Genomic DNA, 19,289 nt, shown 5'->3' on the forward strand with positions numbered 1-19,289 from the left:
GAACATTTGGTGTGCGAAAAATAAAGTTTGGAATTTTATATGGTGTTTGTTGTTCTAAGAAATTCAATCACAACCAAATGGTTAGTGATCAATACAACAAACACAAGATTCAGAATGTAATCAAAATTATGATCCAAACTTTGTTGACCAGGTGGTCAAAGCAATCAACAATTTGTGAATCAAAAAATAAAGGAGAGAGAGTGCAAAAGGATTTGTTTTATCAACTCCCCAATCAACCTCTTTATGGGTATATCTACCCTGAATACGAATTCAGATTGAGATATTATTATAATAAATCTTATTTTGCAAATGCATGTATACAAGAGATGAGAGATTAAATCCCACAAACCCTAAGTGTATTCTTGACTCTGACACCTCTAAAAACCTTGATCAAAGATTGATCAAGACACCAACAATGTCACTTCAATTCACTTGTTGTTGCTACTTCCTTGCATGACCTCCTTGTCTCAAGGATTTCAATCGGATGAATTAATCCCAAGCGCACACTTGTTGAACCCAAGATTTGTCAACATGATCCACTGTTTCACGCTACTCCCTTGCACGACACACCTAATCCCAAGGCTTTCACTCGATCGGATCCGAATTAGACAATCTTGTTTAAAACCTTCAAACCCTAAATATCTTGAAGGAAAACTCCACCTCGATTTTCTGATTTGAATCCCTCAAAGATCCCAACCAAATATTCTCGATACAACAAACCTAATTGGGCGTTATCAATCCTAATCTAGATGACACCCAATCAAAAAATGATTATGTGTAGTTTGATTATGTATATGCATAGATTTAATTAAAGATGATGAGATGCCTTGAAATCTGGATTCACGTAGGTTTTGCTCACTCTAGAAACCTTACTAGAGAATGATGCATGTATATGGTATTTGTATGTATGTGACCAATAAAGAGAAAAAGGAATGCACAAGGAATGAAAGTTAGAGTGATTTTTCAACATTTTTTGTTCAATAGGTCGACCTGTACGAGCCATGTGTCAACCTATTGAAGCAATGTGATGGCTTGTCAGAGGTCATGTGTCGACCTACCAAAGTAATGTGCTTCCTATAGGTCGACCTGTTTAGTCAGCACATAAAATGGAACCTTGCAGGCTTTAATATTGCAGTGTATGTGTAGACTTGTTCCTACAATGTGTCGACCTATGCATATGCAGACGAGCTATGTGTTGACCTATTTCACACATGTGTCGACCTGTAATGTGGATTTTTTTTACCTAAAACTAGTTTTTCATGAATGACACGATATTTTGATGCACAATCTTTTTCCAAACCATTTCCCTAATGCAAGAACGCTAAAATTCACATCTAGACTCGGGTGATACCGTCCAATATACATAAACACTAATTCCTAGTTTTGACATCATACAAAAATCTATCTAAACCGAAAGATGTACTCACATACTCCCCTCTTTTCATGATGGAATTGAGACAGTGTGTTGTTGTTCATGGAAAGCTCCCCCTGAATGCATCATACTTCTTCCCCTTTGACAACATCAAAAAGAGACCAAGCATACGATTAGAAATATCACATATTCACTATACAGAGGTAATTTGCAAAGGTAAGGTATATGCTCAACATATACTAGAACATACAACAATTAATAAACAGCACAACAATTACAATAACCATAAGTTTTTAGCATAACAACCATTGTCTAAATCCAAACAGTTAAAGAGCCATTATAAATACATAAACCAACATCAAACAAACCATTGTCCATAAAGGCAAATGCATGATGAATCGAAATATGAAGTAGTAAAATGTAGAAAGACTAAAGATACCAAACAAAACTGGATACCACCAAATCAAACTCACAACACATCAATCGAGCACCAAGTTATCTTCTTCCACGTCCTCTTGGTGCACCTATGTACTTACCTGGTCCTTCATTATGGTATTGAGAATCAATAACCTCACACATTTCCCTGTAGAAACTTTCATAACGATGGGAGTCATCCTCGTGTGTAGAAATAAGGTGATTAATTTTGGCCATAATGGCTTCATGATTCACATTCATATCTATGCGTAAGGACATTAATGCCTCAATCACATATGAAGCAAAGGCCTCAAAGTTGTCATATCGAGTAGACAAGTGTTGTTGCATCAAGTTGTATTGCTCTATCTGTGCAGCCTCAAATGCAATTCACCTTCTACACTCGTCAACATAGTGCTCATCTTGTTGTACCTGCATGTTTTGAAGCATATTAATAATGGTGACAGTGTCAGCCGAATTAGCACCAAAACTTGCACTATTGTGATCTCCGAAAGGTGCATCATGCATCATAGCATATTATTCATGGAGATTTTAGTGATCCCTAATATGATGCTTATCCTCCATATGAACACCTTCTTCTTCACGTTCATCCTTAAAAGCAGCAGGATCATCAAAGTTATAAATTCTTCTGGAATTCTTACTGGCAAGGAAGTAATATGCCCTACACTGGACATCCTAGAAGTATCCCAAATTTGTAAGAGTCCTTTGAGAAAACTCTTTTTCAAACCCAAAAGATTTGTAGGACAGGTTAGGCAGGGCAATGTTTAAGAACTTCAAAATCTTTGAAATCATAGAGACATAGCTAAAAGAAGTAACTTTGTTGCACTTATTTATAGCAAACATCCTTAACATAATGTAATGGGGAAAATTAGTATTAACCTTGTTTAGCATAATGTATATCAGATGAAGTTTGGAATAGTCAATTCTTAAGAAACCACAACTCTTTGGATGGATCGCGTAAGAAACAAGCCACAACAAAATTCTTAGAACCATCTTTAGATGACCAGTAGTAATAGGTTTAAAGCTACCTTCAGGACAAGAAAATCTAAGCATTTTGTTCACAACAGTATTTCCTTTATAATAGATATGAGTATGAACATCTGTCACCAACGGATCCGGTTCATCTCCCACATCAGGATCAATAATAGTTATTCCAAATAGAAACCTCCACAAATCATCAGTAAACTCATAAACAACATTTCCAATAGTGAATTTAAAATAGGAATCATCTTTGTCACGTAGTCCAGAATAAAACACGCGAATAAGGTCCTCATTATAGTCTTGTGAGAGTTGCAAGAAGTAGTCGATCTTCTGATGGGATACAAAATCAACAACTTCAGGAAGAGCCAACTTAGCAGCCTCAGTGTCTTTCCACACATATTGCATGACAACGAGCCTATCCTTGTATTTCTCTTCAAATTCCTTATACACCTTCGAGATACCAATGAAAAGGTAGTTTCTCTCCAAATCGAACCAAAAACTAAAAAAAATACTAAAGCTCTAAAACCAAAATTAAATCACTATGGAGGGGAATCAAAGCAAGGGACTTTGGGGATTTGATTCCACCTCAGTGTCCTCTACATGATGGTAATGAGTTTAAAGCGGAAAAGAGTAAGGTGGAGAGGACCCCCACCTGCAAGGCCATGGTGTGCCTTAGTAGTTGTTGAAGATGAAGATGGAGATGCTAAAGCATATAGAAGACCAGAAGAAGAATCGGGTAATCAATTTGAACTCTTCAGATTTTTGCTTGCGATAAATTCTTCTCTTTCTTCTTTTGAGTAGTCCGTAGGGATCAAAATTATGGAGTTGTTTTGTGTTATTTTTGTTGTGGTGTGTATGATTGGGGGGTAAAGGAAGAGATTGCAGATAGGTTGAAAATGCTTGCAAAGTGAAAACATAGAGAATTGAGATTGTGTTTGTGAGTGCAGAGCGAATGAAATGATTATTGATGATCTTCCATTAATTATGAGTGAGACAAATTATATAGATGTTGAGGTTCTAACAAAATTGGGCAAGGATTTGCGCAGACAGTTATCCTGTTAGGGCATGGTTAAGTTTTAGTTAAATGGGGAGGAAAGTTAGTTGGAACTGTTAACGCTATTAAATGTTTCTGTTAAAATCAGTTAGTTCAATTAGTTATTGGAGGGAATTATAAGTTAGTTTGAACTTTTAACAGAGTTAGAAGTTCTGTTAGTTGTTAGTTCGAAACTGAATTAGAGTTGAATCAGTTGGTTACAGTTGAGTTTGATGAATAAGAATATTAGTTAATCAGTTGAATGACCATGGCCATGTGTTAGCTTGAATTCAAAATTAGTTAGCCGTGTAGTTTGAGTTTGAGTTAGTTAGTTTAGACTTGACAATTAGGTTAGTTTGATTAGTGGATTTAGAAACTAGTTAGTGAAATGTTAATAGGAGTAGAAGTTAGTGTTAGGATGAATTGTTACTGTTGTTAGTGAAATGGGATTTTTGAACTCAATTAGTGATGGATTTGAAATTGTGTTAACTGATTATGTTGAAATGTCATGGGACTTCTGAACTGTGATTATTAACAGATATGTTAGTGAACCATACCAATTAAAATATGATCAAATTGGTGGTATGGAACTGTTAGTAGGAAGTTGGTTTGGTTGTATGTTGAATTTCCATGCTAATAGATGCTTGAACTATGTTAGTTAGCTCAAATGTGTTGGAAATGTAATGGAATAGTTAACTGTTTGTGCCTTGATTCAATTAGAAATGCCCTACTAGCGGTATTGATGTTAATAGGTCAATGGTGTTTTAATTTGGTGATTGTAATTGCTAGGTATAAATTATTGATGATTGTTAGCAATGTTAATTAGGATGTGGTGTTGTTTACATTTAGACCTTGGAAAAGAGTTTAAAACAATTGGGATTTGGATGTGTTTAAAGGATGGTGGGCATGCTAAACTTTGTATGAATTGTGATGATGTTTGGACTTGAATTAGATGCACTGTCTAGGCTTGGTTATGTTGCTAACATGCTTTGATTTTGTATGGCTAATGTGAATTGGAATTGGTGGCACATGGTACTGCTATGAGGTTTTGGATTGACTGAGTATGGCATAGTGTAAATGGCTAACCACTTTGGTTAACCAGTTACTAACACGACATTGGTTGGTTAATTTATGTGCAATAGCATGAAGTATTAGTTAGAGATTAGAATGTTAGAAGGATTATGCAGGTTATTAGTGTTAAATGTTGCTAATTCAACAAAATTGGTTAGGTTGAGCTATAAAACACTAGGGCAATGTGTGTTACTGAACTTTCATGATAATTAGTCAATTTGTGGCAAAAAGAAGTGATGATTGGATGCTAACTAGCAGCTAAGATAATTGGATAAAGTTGTGATTTGTTTTAGTTTCCATGGAATCAATTGGAATCATTATGGTATGTTTTATGTTATGGTTGGATTGGCCATAAATCCTATTTTTTTTATTGAGATCTGTTGACTTTGTATACCATTCCGCTGTAGATAAAGGATCTTACCTATAGGTCATGTGTTAATGTATGGTCTGAGTTCTGATTGTGTGTGTATTTGGTTTTGTTGATGCATGGATGGCATGCCTATGATGGAGTGGACATTGCATTGGCATGATGGTGGCAAGGTTTGATCATGGTTTATGAGGGTTTGATCAAGGCATGAAAAACTTGAATGCTTTGGAGTAAGAAAATAGAATTAGGGTTTTGGGATTCGAAAGTAGACTTTGGTCAATTATTGACCAAGAAGTCAATAATTGACTAAAGTCAACCCTATGTCAAAATGGGTACTTTGTATCATGTTTGAAATTTTGGATTTTTGTCATGTACTTTGGTGTTTTGAACATTAACTACCCTTGTATGGTTGTATCTTATTTTCCAAGCAATACAAAATGTCTTTCCCTCCAATTTTATGAGTTTTGAATAAGCTTGAATGACCTTGAATTTGAATCTTGCCTTTCCCTCCAAAATCCAAGCTTTGAATATTTTAAACTTTGAACTGCATTTGAAAGCTTTGATCGTGAATCTTGCAATTGGACTATGAATCTTGATGCCTTATCTTGAATCCACACCACTCATAATGAACAAGTGTAATGAACAAATGTAATGAACAAGTGTAATGACCAAGCCTATAAAGAAACTTAATCAATCAAATTAATCTCCCATGGTTGACCAATGTGATATCTGTAATCCCTGATTAAATCCAAAACCTAGATTCCACCCACATGATCCATAAGTGCCAAAGATAAAGGATTAGGGTTTCATGGCCTTGAATTCAAGAGAATTGTCAACTAGTCAATGTATCATGGTATGCCCTGGATTTGAATTTCAAGGAAACCCTAGCTCCATGTTGATCATAAACATCAAAATCCTTTAAATCTGTGATGTTTAATTTTAAAATGCAAATGGTAGAATGAATTGAAGGAGAATTGCGGTCCAAAACGCAACGGAAATTAAAATTTTCTCCTTTAGAGATCCTTACGAATGGTCATGATCAGTGATAGAATATTTACCTCTTGTGACGATTGAAACCTTTGGTGCAGATCTCTTGTGACGATCAAAGTCTTTGATGCAGATCCACGGAGCGATCACGAACGTTGAATGATGACAACGTCTCTACTCAGTCCACACGAACGGATTCCTTCAATCTCAGTGCTAGCTGGTACGAATGAAAGCTTTGAGTGAGTGAGTGAGTGAGAGAGAGAGAGAAAGAGAAAACAAAAATAATGCAACCGCTACTAATGCTTCTGCACAAGAGTTCTATTTATAGAACCACTTGTGTGGGCTTCAAGCTAAAAGCCACTTAAGTGTATTTTGGCCCATATCTTATAATATACCCAAAATCACTTAAGCCCATGGTACCTTACCATATTTCGTATTCTACTTAAGTACATCGTACCTTACGATGTTCCACAACTCACTTAAGTGCACCGTACCTTACGGTGTTCCTTAGTTACTCTATCTCTCATCAATCAGTCTTTTGTATGTGACCCTGTAGGTTTTTGCGACGTTGGCAATTATATTAAATCACGCATTTAACATAATAAACAGTGAGCGGTATCTAGCAACACATCGCTGCTATCCAAGACACGAAAATGTCATGTGATCTGACAAATCCTTCTGTGATAATACTTATGTGCATAATTACCCTTTTGCCCTTATGTTTATATTGAACACAAGGCATAGACCGTGTCATCCTTGTCCAGTTCAATATTTGGCCCATAGACATTTATCCTGTTATGCAGGATGGGCAAATTCCATCTAGGTCACTCATGTCCCTCAGCATGCTTCGTGGAGTACCCATCAACTGTCTTTATGGTTATCCAGTTACGGACAACGTTTGATCAGCAATAAAGCACTCGACTCTACATCTAGGGTCCATAGTGGTTTCAGGTCGAAGAGTGGAATACACCATTATCACCATGAAAATAACTTATGACACTTTGCATAACTTTCTATATAGTATTCTCATAGCGGGTCAATCCGGTATAAATATTACTCTTAATATCCATACCTATGTTTAAGACTTGATAACTCCTTATCCATGATCCGTGAGATGTGATCATCAGTCTATATACATAATAGTCTTAATGCTTTAATGTTATCCCACTTCATAATAAAGCTCGACTACGAATACTTTAAGAATAGTGTCCTTATGTTTAATGTGATCTCATGATTAAGTCATACTTGATACATTAAACGGACTAGATATTCTAGGGACTTTATTAAACAAACATAAAAAGGAAAAAGCCTTTTATTGTTAATAAATAATTTGATACAAGTACCAAAAGTATTGGCCTCTAGGGCTTACACCAACATGAATGTGTTATGATGCTAATGAATATTCAGATGAACCATAGACCAAAAGTCAGATGAAAGTGCAAAAGGTGAGGTAAAATTTTGAGGTATGATAATGTGGAAGTTTAAAAAGTTCATGGAGATTCTCACATTGTTACAAGTGAATATTATGTTTTGTGATGCTCTAGAACAAATGCCCGTGTATGAAAAATTCATGAAAGAGCTTCTAAATGGTAAACACAAATTTAAGGATGGTGAAAATGTTACTTTAGCTTAAGAATGTAGCGCAATCATTCAACATAAACTGCCACCCAATCTAATAGATCCAGGTAGATTTACTATTCCTTACTCTATAGGTTCATTAAAAATTAGCCAGACACAATGTGACTTAGAGGCGAGCATCAACTTGATGCCATTATCCATGATTAAGAAGTTAAATTGTGGAGAGCCAAAACCTACAAAAATGACTTTGACTTTGGCCGAAAGATCAGTCACATACCCCTATGGAGTACTAGAGGACATGTTGGTAAGGGTTGATGATTTAATTTTTCCTACTGACTTTGTCATATTGGATATGTCTGAAGATGCCAAAACACCATTATTGTTAGGTAAACCCTTCCTTGATACGGGAAGAGCTTTGATTGATGTAGAAATAGGAGAATTGATTCTCAGGTTTAATAAAGAGCATGTAGTATTTAATGTGTTTGAAGCCATACAACACAATCATGAAGATTTGTAATGTTACCAAATTGATTTGATTGACAAATTGATAGACAATATCTCAAAAGGAGATGTTACATCCTCTCAAATTTGAGAAATTATTAGTACATTTATTAAAACACCAGGTAAAGATGAAGATAATGTCAAGGTAAATGAGTTGGTGCTACAATTGCAAGCAGCACAACTAGAGCGTGCTAATAAAAGATTTGAAGAATTATGAGGCATTAGTGAGGAGAAACTAACGGATCCTGAATTAAAATAGCTTCCTGAACATTTAAAATATGTCTTTGTAAGTTAGGGAAATAAGGATCCAACAATAATCAATAACACATTATCACATATCGAAGAAGATGAGTTGTTACGAGTGCTAAGAGAAAATAAAGAAGCATTGGGATGAAAGGTATCAAACCTGAAAGGGATTAGTCTAACATATTGCATGCATAAAATCAAGCTAGAGGAAGAATTCAAGTCGGTCGTGCAATGTCAACGGTGATTAAATCCAACAATGAAAGAAGTGGTAAGAAAATAAGTCCTTAAATTGCTTGAAGCAGGTATGGTTTATCCTATTTATGATAGTTCTTGGGTAAGCAAATTCCATGTGGTTCCAAAAAAAAGAGGAGGTAACACTGTTATACATAATGAAAAAAATGAACTAATCCTAACTCGTACTATTACGAGAGAGAATATGTATTTATTATCGCAGGTTAAACCTCGTTACACGTAAGGATCACTTTCCCTTGCCATTCATGGATCAAGTGATTGAAAGACTAGCATGCCAAACCTATTATTGTTTTTATATGTATACTTAAGGTACAATCAAATTTCCATAGATCTATGTAAGACCCCAATTTTGACCCTAAGATCCCTCATGCTATCTCATCATTTGCATTGGCTTTGGGATCACACCTTGACATCCTCCTTACCTCTCATTCATTGGGTTTGCATTGGGAGAGATCACCAAGAACATTTGATTGTATCATACTTTATTTTTCTTTGTTTACTAACCAAAATACAAAAAATATGTCCATGTATAACTTTGTTTCTTTTGTAGGTAGTGTGTACATCCACTTTTGCCCTATCAAGCTCACAACTAGGGTTTGAGACCCTCATGACAAGAGATCAATCCAAAATTGGTCCACATTGGTTCTAAACATCATATATGGATCCCCGTGATCTTCATTTATCATTTTGATCAAGAATTCATCAAGAGTATGAAGCTTGTTTGCCTTGGAAGCCCTAATTCATTTGGGTATCTTGTGTGACTTCCTCAGCAAGTTTCTTCAACAAATGGTCAAATATATCAATGGATACTTCATTATACATAATCTTATGCATATATGATCCTCCATGAGTCCCAAAGATCAAGATAACTTCAAGTTTGCAAGTTGGTTTAAAGAGGTTGACCAGAGAAAATCAACTAGTTAAAACTGGGGCTCCCTAGACCCTATCTCCTACATTTTTTGTCATATGAAAATTATTCCAATATTAAAGTTACTCTTTATTACATTCCAAATAACTTTCATGTTGACATCACGAGCTATTTTTTATTGGAAAGTTGTTTTTTATGGTGAAAGATTATAGGTCATTTTGTTTGTGCCCTAGTTAGGAGGTCAACTTCCAAGAACCATAACTTGCTCAATTTTTATGAGATGAAGGTCATACATTGTATATGCCTTCATCTGGCGCAAGACCCTGGATCTCTTTGATTCATCTACTACTCTATCTTTGTACTTAATTGTTTATTTTGTTATTATTGTTTATGTTTGATGTTTTGTTCCGAGTTGATCAAGGAATATTTTGCATGCTACATTGGAAGATATTGAAGAATGCTAGCTATTGGAATGCTTGCTTGTATATTATGGCTATCTTTATTTGATGCCTTGATCTTCACATGATGTTTTGTATATTGCTTATAGCTTGTCAAAGTCCAAAGGAAAATGGGTTTTTATATGACATTCTTGTCTATTGGATTGCATCCCATTGGTCAAATCTTTTCAACTCTTAACTTTTAATTTTTGCTTAGGGTAATCTCTTCATATCCTCTCACTTCTCTAATTTAAAAATCTCTCCCTCTTTTCAAAAACTTTCTTTTTTTGTGATTTCAAACTTAAACATGTTTTAATGATTAGAAACCTTGGCCTTATGCCATTGAATTTTTTTAAACTTTTTCTTAAATGAAACTTGTAAATAAACTTAACCACATTGACTTCAAATTTCAAAAAGACAAAAAGAACTAACAACCCCACTTAAACCTTTGGCCTCTTGTTCCCTTTTCTTGTTAAACTTTTTGTTAAAATCAATTCACCAATCTTCTTTTAAATTTTTACCACGAACTACGAGGTTTTGATCCCTCATTTTTATGTTGGTACGTAGGCATAAGATCGAAGGTCTTGTCAAACACAAAAATATAATCCATTAATTCTTTTCTCATCCTCAAACTCTATGTTTTATCAAACATCATTTATACCAAAAACATATGCACACAAAAAGGGCTCCCTATGAGTATCTAGGACACTTTGGATGCTGACACCTTCCCTCTGTGTAACCAACCCCCTTACCTGTAATCTTTGACATTTTATTAGTTTTGATTTGAAAACTTCTTACATTTTGGGTTTTGTTCGTACTTTTCCATTTTCCTTTGGAAACAATAAAAGCACGGTGGCGACTCTGGTTTTACTGACGTAAAGTTTATCCATAGCTTGGTGGTCATGAATTTACTGCTACAATCCAGTTGATCAGGAGAAAACAACATTCACATACTCATTCAGAGTCTTTGCGTATCGAAGGATGCCTTTCGGATTATATAATGCTCCGGCAATGTTCAAAAGGTGCATGCTTTCTATTTTCTCTAACATGATTGAGAACTCAATAGAGATATTTATGGATGACTTTTCTGTGTTCGGTTCTTCGTTTGACTGTCATCTTGATCGATTAAATAATGTCCTAAAATGATGTACCGAGACAAACCTAGTTTTGAATTGGAAAAATGTTATTTTATGGTGGCTGAAGGCATTATTTTCGACCACAAAATATGTACTAAAGGAATAGAAGTCTATCAAGCCAAAATTAAGGTGATAAAAAACTCCCCCCTCCTGTAAATGTTAAAGGAGTCAGGAGTTTCCTAGGTCATGTAGGTTTTTACAGGCGATTCATTAAAGATTTTTTCAAAAATTGCAAAACTTATATGTAACCTATTGATTAAAAAAGAATTTAAATTCGATAAAGATTGTCTACACTCTTTTTTTGTCATAAAAAATAAATTGATAACTGCCCCAATAATTGTGTCACCCAATTGGGAATTACCATTATGTGTGATGCAAGCGATTATGCTGTTGGCACACTACTACTGAAAAAGAATTGCTAGCAGTAGTATTTGGTTTGGAAAATTTTCGCCCATATTTAATAGGTTCAAAGGTTATTATTTATACAGATCATGCAACTTTGAAGTATCTATTCAATAAAAGTGACTCAAAGCCTAGATTGCTACGATGGATGCTCTTGCTGCAAGAATTTGATCTAGAAATTAAAGATAAGAAAGGGGTAGAAAAATGTTGTTGCATATCACCTCTCCAGGTTAGAGAATGTTGAAGTGACTAAAAATAAATAAAGCATTACAAAGACATTTACCGACGAGAAGTTAATGGCAATAAGTGAAAGACCTCAGTTTGCGGCTATGGCAAATTATAAGGCTACAAAGATTGTACCAAAAGAATACACTTGGCAAAAAAGGAAACACTTATATAAAGAAGAAAACTTTTATTTGTGGGATGATCCATACTTGTTTAAAAGAAGTCCTGATAGGTTACTTCATAGGTGTGTTGCAGGTAAAGAAGTAGACAACATTATTTGGCATTGTCATAACTCGGCATATAGAGGATACCGTAATGGCGAAAGAACTGTAACCAAAATAATTCACAGTGGCTTTTAGTGGCCAACTATATTTAAAGACTGTAAGTTATATGTATCTACATGCCCCGGGTGCAACAAAACTGGTAATATCTCAAAACGAGACGAGATGCCTTTGAAATATTATGCTTGAGGTTGAACCATTTGATTGTTGGGGAATCAATTTCATGGGTTCATTTCCCTAATGAAATTCGTATCTTTATATTCTTATATGTGTTTATTATGTTACTAAGTGGGTTGAGGCAATTGCTTGTAGTGTTAATGGCGCCCGCACTTTTACTGACTTTTTGAAAAATAATATTTTTGCCAGGTTCGATGTACCTAGAGTGTTGATCAGTGATGGAAGGACACATTTTTCCAACAAATATTTGAAAAGAACGCTAGAAAAATATAATGTTAAACATAAAGTATCAACTTCATATCACCCTTAAACATGTGGCCAAGTCGAAGTGTAGAACCGAAAACTGAAACAAATTTTGGGGAAAACAGTTATAACATCATGAAAAGATTGATCGAAAATTTTTGATGACGCTCTTTGTAGAACAGCCTTCAAGACACATTTAGGCTTCTATCCGTATTAACTTGTTTATGGTAAGACATGTCATCTCCCTGTAGAACTGGAGCATAAAGCTTATTGGGCGGTAAACTTCCTGAACTTTAACGAAAAGTTGGATGTGAGGAAGAGATTACTGAAATTAGATGAATTGGAGGAGACGTTATTATCTGCTTATGCGAATGCGTTAATTTACAAGGAAAGGATGAAAAGATATCATGATAAAAAAGTTGGCAAGACAAATTTTTGAAGTAGGATAACAAGTCTTACTGTTTAATTCAAGACTGCGACCTTTTCCAGGAAAACTGAAATCAAAGTGGTCAGGACCGTTTGTAGTCACAAAAGTTTATCAAAGTGGTGCAATTAAAATTCAAGATCCAGGTTATATGAGGAGATTTAAAGTAAATGGAAAAAGATTAAAGCATTATTATGGAGGGTAAGTTCCAAGTGAAAAAGTTTCCCTAATACTTTCGGAACCTTGAATCCAGTAGTCAAGCTAATGACATAAAAATAGCCATTCATGGGAGGCAACCCATCTTTTCTAACAAGTTTCTTTGTTTTTGCAGAATTTAATTTGTGTTGGTAGTTAAATTCAATAAGAGGAATTAGTCACTCTTGCTAGTTTCTCAAACACTATCTATGTTGTATATAATGAATGAGTTTGCTACTGTTGTTTCTTTCAGACTTACAAAAATCGCAACGTTAGCATTGAACAAATGAACCAAAAGCACCATCAGATGAAACTTGATCATCAGGAAAGTGACTTATGAATTGAAAGCAAAAGATGAAAAATGAATCAACAGACTCATACTCAACCTTGATATACCTCAACTAGTAAGGTTTGAGCCAAATAACTTCCATTGTTTATTATTCCCTTCACTGAGTGTATCCATGCGTTATTGCTTTATCAATTTTGAACTATTTCTGATTCAATTTGTCTGATTTGATTTACACACACAAAGACAATTTTTTGCTATGAACTCTGAGCCTTTTTAAAACCACCATGTTGTAATAGGTAAAGTCCTTTGTGAACCACTTTGAGCTTAGCCCTTCTTTCGGTGACTTAGCCTTATTCATTAGCCATATGACTTGAAAAATTACATCTTTCCACACTCTCTTTGGAGTTAGGTAAAACAATTGTTCTAAAGTTGTATGAAAAAGAGTAAGTTTGGGGTTGCTCTTGGAAGTGATCAAGGGTTAAATTTGGGGTTGGGGTACTAAAGAAAAAAAAGGTAAAAAAATTCAAAGATTTTGAAAAAAATAAGAAGTTAAAAATAACTTCTTCAAAAAAAGAGAGAAAAGAATGCAAAATGAATATTGAGGACCACAAAGCGATATCTCTAGTACCGTTATTCAGGAAAAGAGTTGGTAGGATAACAATAGATGAATTAGGTACCTAACTCCAAAGGTTTAAACATACTTTTCCAAAAATGTCCTACCCGAACACAAGCCACATTACAACCGAAAAAGCCCTCAAGTGTGTGTGTTTTGATTTCTTTAATCAAACTCATTATAAACTGTTTTGTATGTTGATTGAGAGATTATCCTATCAATTGAGTGATTCATGGTGAGATGAGAGACAGGTTGAGTACTTATCAAATATTAAGGATTTTTTTTAATTTTCCGGATTGCAGTTGAAATCTAGAATGGTGGTTAGTTAAAACAAATTTCATATGGTGATGTTCACTTGTTATTGTTGCAACTTGTTTTTCTGTTTAGAATTTGTAGTGCATGCAAGTTATTTGAGGACAAGCAACAATTCAAGTTTGGGGTTGTGATGACACCCTGTCATTGCATGTCTTATGTGGAAGAAACAAAGAAAAACAAGTCGAAGATGATAAAATTTGATGAATAATGGCCAAAGAATAGAGCAAAAATGACCAAGTATGAAGAATTGGGGACTTGGAGAAATTTGGCTGAAAAATGAGCAAAAGAGAGAAAATCATTGGAATAATTACACGTTGCATCACACGATATCGGGCGTGCGATAGAAAAGAAAAAAGTGGTATCGCGCGTCATCGCACGAGTGTAAGAGCAACCAACGGAATATCGTGCATTTGATGCAGTCAATGGACGCGTTCTAGTACGATCTGATGGCTATAAAAAGGCAGGCTTTGTACTTTTTTAGGGATACTGCGATTGGAGACTGGAGAATACGGTTTACAACACCAGAATTGAGTTTTGGAGCGCACTCGAAGCCAAATCTTCAAGGAATTGTTATGCAATATTATTCTTATCAATTGGTATTGTAATTTTATCAATATGAGTAGCTAGACACTTTTAGGTTAGGTTTTGTATGATGGACCTATTTCGAACATGTTGGGACATATGCTTAATTTGATGTTGCATGAATTATCCTAGTTATATTTTTATTTAATTGCATATTTACTTAACGTGTATTATTTGAGATACTTTGTTTGTGATTATGGACGTATAAGGAATACTAACCCTTAGCCTATGCGTCTGATATATGATAATTATCGTACTTCTGCTAGTTGAATAGGGATATGATACCTTGAGTAGTGGTGTCATACGGTGAACTGACTTGGGGTGTTTTGCTTTTTATCGCAATGTCGCGGATAGCAAGAGTCGCCACCGACTTTTCTTTTATCCAATAAGGAAAGGTGGAAAAGAACAGGAAAGACCTCAATAGATTTTGGGTTCGGGAGGTACATTATACAAAGGGAAGGTGTTAGCACCCTTTGTATCCATGGTTATCCATGGGCTCTTAATTACTGGATCACTTATATTCTTGTCTGAAAAGTGTCGGTGAATTGCTTAAAAATGTTTGAAAGAGAGTTTAACTTTGTAATGATTCTCATATGAATGTATACAAAGTATTTATCTCATTTGATTTTGAAAATGGTTTAGAAAAATATAACTCGGTAATGATTCTAGTATGAATGTATACCAAGTGGTGATTTTCTAGGACTTGTAAAGTGTAAAGTGTGAGGGGTGAAAAATGTTTTAGGTTATGATCCAGTAATTGAGAGTTATACCTTCCTAAGGTCGTTATGAACGTTTCCTATCCTTATGAGGGTAAAACTGTCCTTACTATTGAGAAGTAAGTAATTTTACCCTTTGGATGTTTAAGGGTCATCGTAGGGTCATCGATAGGTCATTGAAGGCAACAGTTGTGAGGATACCTTAGCATTCGAAGGGACTATCATCATTTAACCGTAGGCTACACCGAAGGGTCATCGAGGGACAAAATCGTATTTCCGAAGGCAACATCCGAGGGACCATGATTTATTTTATGATGATTTAATCGAAGGGCCGCTGCTAAGTGTATCCCTACATTCGCGGGACATGACCGTATCACATAGTCGTGGGGTAATAAAGAGAGGTCCGATATCATTTATTTAAAGTCCGGGTTTTAACAATTAATTAAATAGCCGTAATCAGTTAGGCAATTAGGTCCACAGGAAATCAATGAAATCAATACATTAAAAATCAAGCTTGGTGGTTCAAAATGAATCTCCATATTAAACTTAGGTCATCCAAAAACCATCTCCTCAAGAACGTCCACACCTAAAGCGGCATGCCTAGCCGGTTATTTCTTTGGAAGTATGCTAGCCTTTACATCATGCAACACACGGATTAGAGCATTGAGGCAAAATACAATTGGAAATTGCCCTATAAAATAAATATAACAGTCAGAAATTTAAGCCAAATAATGCAGAATCATGATTAGATGAACATAAAATGGACAATAAAGAGACAGAACAGCCACTGTCCCGTTCGCCTCTGCTTCGCCCAGCGAAGGCTTAGCGAATATTCGCTCCAGGCTCGCTTAGCGATGTGCTAGCGAGCGGCCACAGATTTTGAATTTTGGCAATCGTACCGTCTCCGGAACCTTGAATTATGACATTAAATTACAGGCACAACATGGATAGCATTCATGATGTTCAAGCATACTTAAATTTGCATGTGAAATCAGGTTACATATCAAAATTTAATCATGATGCATTATGTAGGTAACGGTTATCAATTGGAAGCATATAACAGCGATAATACGCAAACCTGTTTGCAATTGCTATGTTGAACTGATCACTCTAGGTATCGGATTGAGCTGGGCGGTGGTAGCTTCGAGGCGGGTGAGCGGCTTCAGGGTTTCCGTCTTCCGAATTCTCTGGATCAGCAGGGTTTCTGTGTTTCTCCCTCTGGGTCTGTCTGTTATTTTCGTGGCTGAGGAGCTGGTATTTATAGTAGTAGTGGTGGTGACCTAATGGGCTTAAAATGAGGTCCAAAACTTCAGATTTTCGCAAGCTTCGCTAGGCGAAGGAATTGCTCGCCTAGCGAGCAAGCTAGTTCTGGGCTTTTTCCTGGATCTGATGCTTCGCTAGGCGAGTGTCATGATGAAATGTTCGCTAGGCGAAGGGACTGCTCGCCTAGCGAGCAAGCCATTTTGGGCCGCCTTTGGATTGGGCCTGTTGTGAGCTGGGCTTTTGTCCATTTGATATCAGTGCCTTGTAGAGCAAGTCAGAGGGTCTTGAGGAATACTTTGAAATATCGACGGGCAAATTTTGGGGTATGACAGCTGCCCCTGTTCAATATTCTCGAACCGAGAGAGTAGAATGGCATGTGCCGTTCGTGGTCTGGAGGTGAAAGATTATTGAACACTAGAATGCCCCGAAAATTTGCGCTTGTCCATCAGTCTTGACAGAGATGGGCTTAAAGATGCCATCCAAGAACTTGCTGAGGAGATTTCCAGGTTGTGTCGTACGTTAGACGATATCTAGAGACATGGGTGTCACACCGGGTCATACATCAGACCGTATAGTGAGTCATCCATTATGCCGTCGCCTTCGCTGGGGAATCAGAGTATGCTATATACTGCTGGGGATATGGGATCAGCATGGATCGTATGTTAGACCGTGTCTGAATACCGGAGTGAGTTGTTTGTTAGGCGGATGACTTTGCTGGGGATGAAAGATCAGAATGGATCGTACGCTAGATCGCATCTGGGTTGCAGAATGGGCCGTCCGTTAGGCTGAATCTGCTGAAAAGGGAGTAGCCGCGTACCAGACCACCATTCAGAAATGTACCTGTCTGAAGGTAGCATCTGAGTAGGGGAGTAGCCATATACTAGACTACCATTCAGGAATGTACCTGTCCGAAGGTAGCACCTGAATAAGGGAGTAGCCATATCCTAGACTACCATTCAGGAATGTACCTGTCCGAAGGTAGCACCTGAGAAAGGGAGTAGCCGTATACTAGACTACCATTCAGGAATGTACCTGTCCGAAGGTAGCACCTGAGCAAGGGAGTAGCCGTATACCAGACTACCATTCAGGAATGTACCTGTCCGAAGGTAGCACCTGAGAAAGGGAGTAGCCGTATACCAGACTACCATTCAGGAATGTACCTGTCCGAAGGTAGCACCTGAGAAAGGGAGTAGCCGTATACTAGACTACCATTCAGGAATGTACCTGTCCGAAGGTAGCACCTGAGCAAGGGAGTAGCCGTATACCAGACTACCATTCAGGAATGTACCTGTCCGAAGGTAGCACCTGAGCAAAGGAGTAGCCGTATTCCAGACTACCATTCAGGAATGTACCTGTCCGAAGGTAGCACCTGAGCAAGGGAGTAGCCGTATACCAGACTACCATTCAGGAATGTACCTGTCCGAAGGTAGCACCTGAGCAAAGGAGTAGCCGTATTCCAGACTACCATTCAGGAATGTACCTGTCCGAAGGTAGCACCTGAGCAAGGGAGTAGCCGTATACCAAACTACCATTCAGGAATGTACCTGTCCGAAGGTAGCACCTGAGCAAAGGAGTAGCCGTATACCAGACTACCATTCAGGAATGTACCTGTCCGAAGGTAGCACCTGAGAAGATGAAGGTCTAACTTGGTCGTACATTAAACCTTACTTGAGTTGTTGAAGATCAGAATGGATCGTACGTTAGATCATATCTGAGCTGAAAGTCCAAATGGGTCGTACGTTAGACCGTATGGGAGTTGCTGGGAGTGAGCCGTACGTTAGGCTATATCTGAGGATTTGAGTATCCAAATGGGTCGTACGTTAGACCGTATTGGAGTTGCTGGGAGTCAGAATGGATCGTACGTTAGACCGTATCTGAGCTGAAAGAGTCATATGTTGGGCTGAATCAGAATGAACCGTACGTTAGGCTGTATCTGATAATCTTTGTTGTATTTGCAATGAATATCTGGGGTGGGCTTAGAGACGCCACCATTGGGAGGATGTCAGAACGTTCGTCAGATGGATTATATCTGAGAGCTGTATTCGAACCTTGAATGTGATCAGAAGGACAATCAGCCTGAAAAATAAAGTTAGTTTCATGCGATGTCATGATGCATGAGATGCAAATGTTGTATGCATGCGTGTGCTGTGAAATGATGTGATGGGTGAATTATGCATCTGGAATAAATGCGAGCATTGTGTGCATGTATATGAAATGATGTAATGTATATGATGCGGAATGAAAATTGTATATAGGTATGTGATGTGAAATGATGTAATGAATGCATTAGGCGTCTGAAACAT

The sequence above is a fragment of the Lathyrus oleraceus genome, chromosome 7 (assembly GCF_024323335.1).
Source record: "Lathyrus oleraceus cultivar Zhongwan6 chromosome 7, CAAS_Psat_ZW6_1.0, whole genome shotgun sequence".
Classification (NCBI taxonomy): Eukaryota; Viridiplantae; Streptophyta; class Magnoliopsida; order Fabales; family Fabaceae; genus Lathyrus; species Lathyrus oleraceus.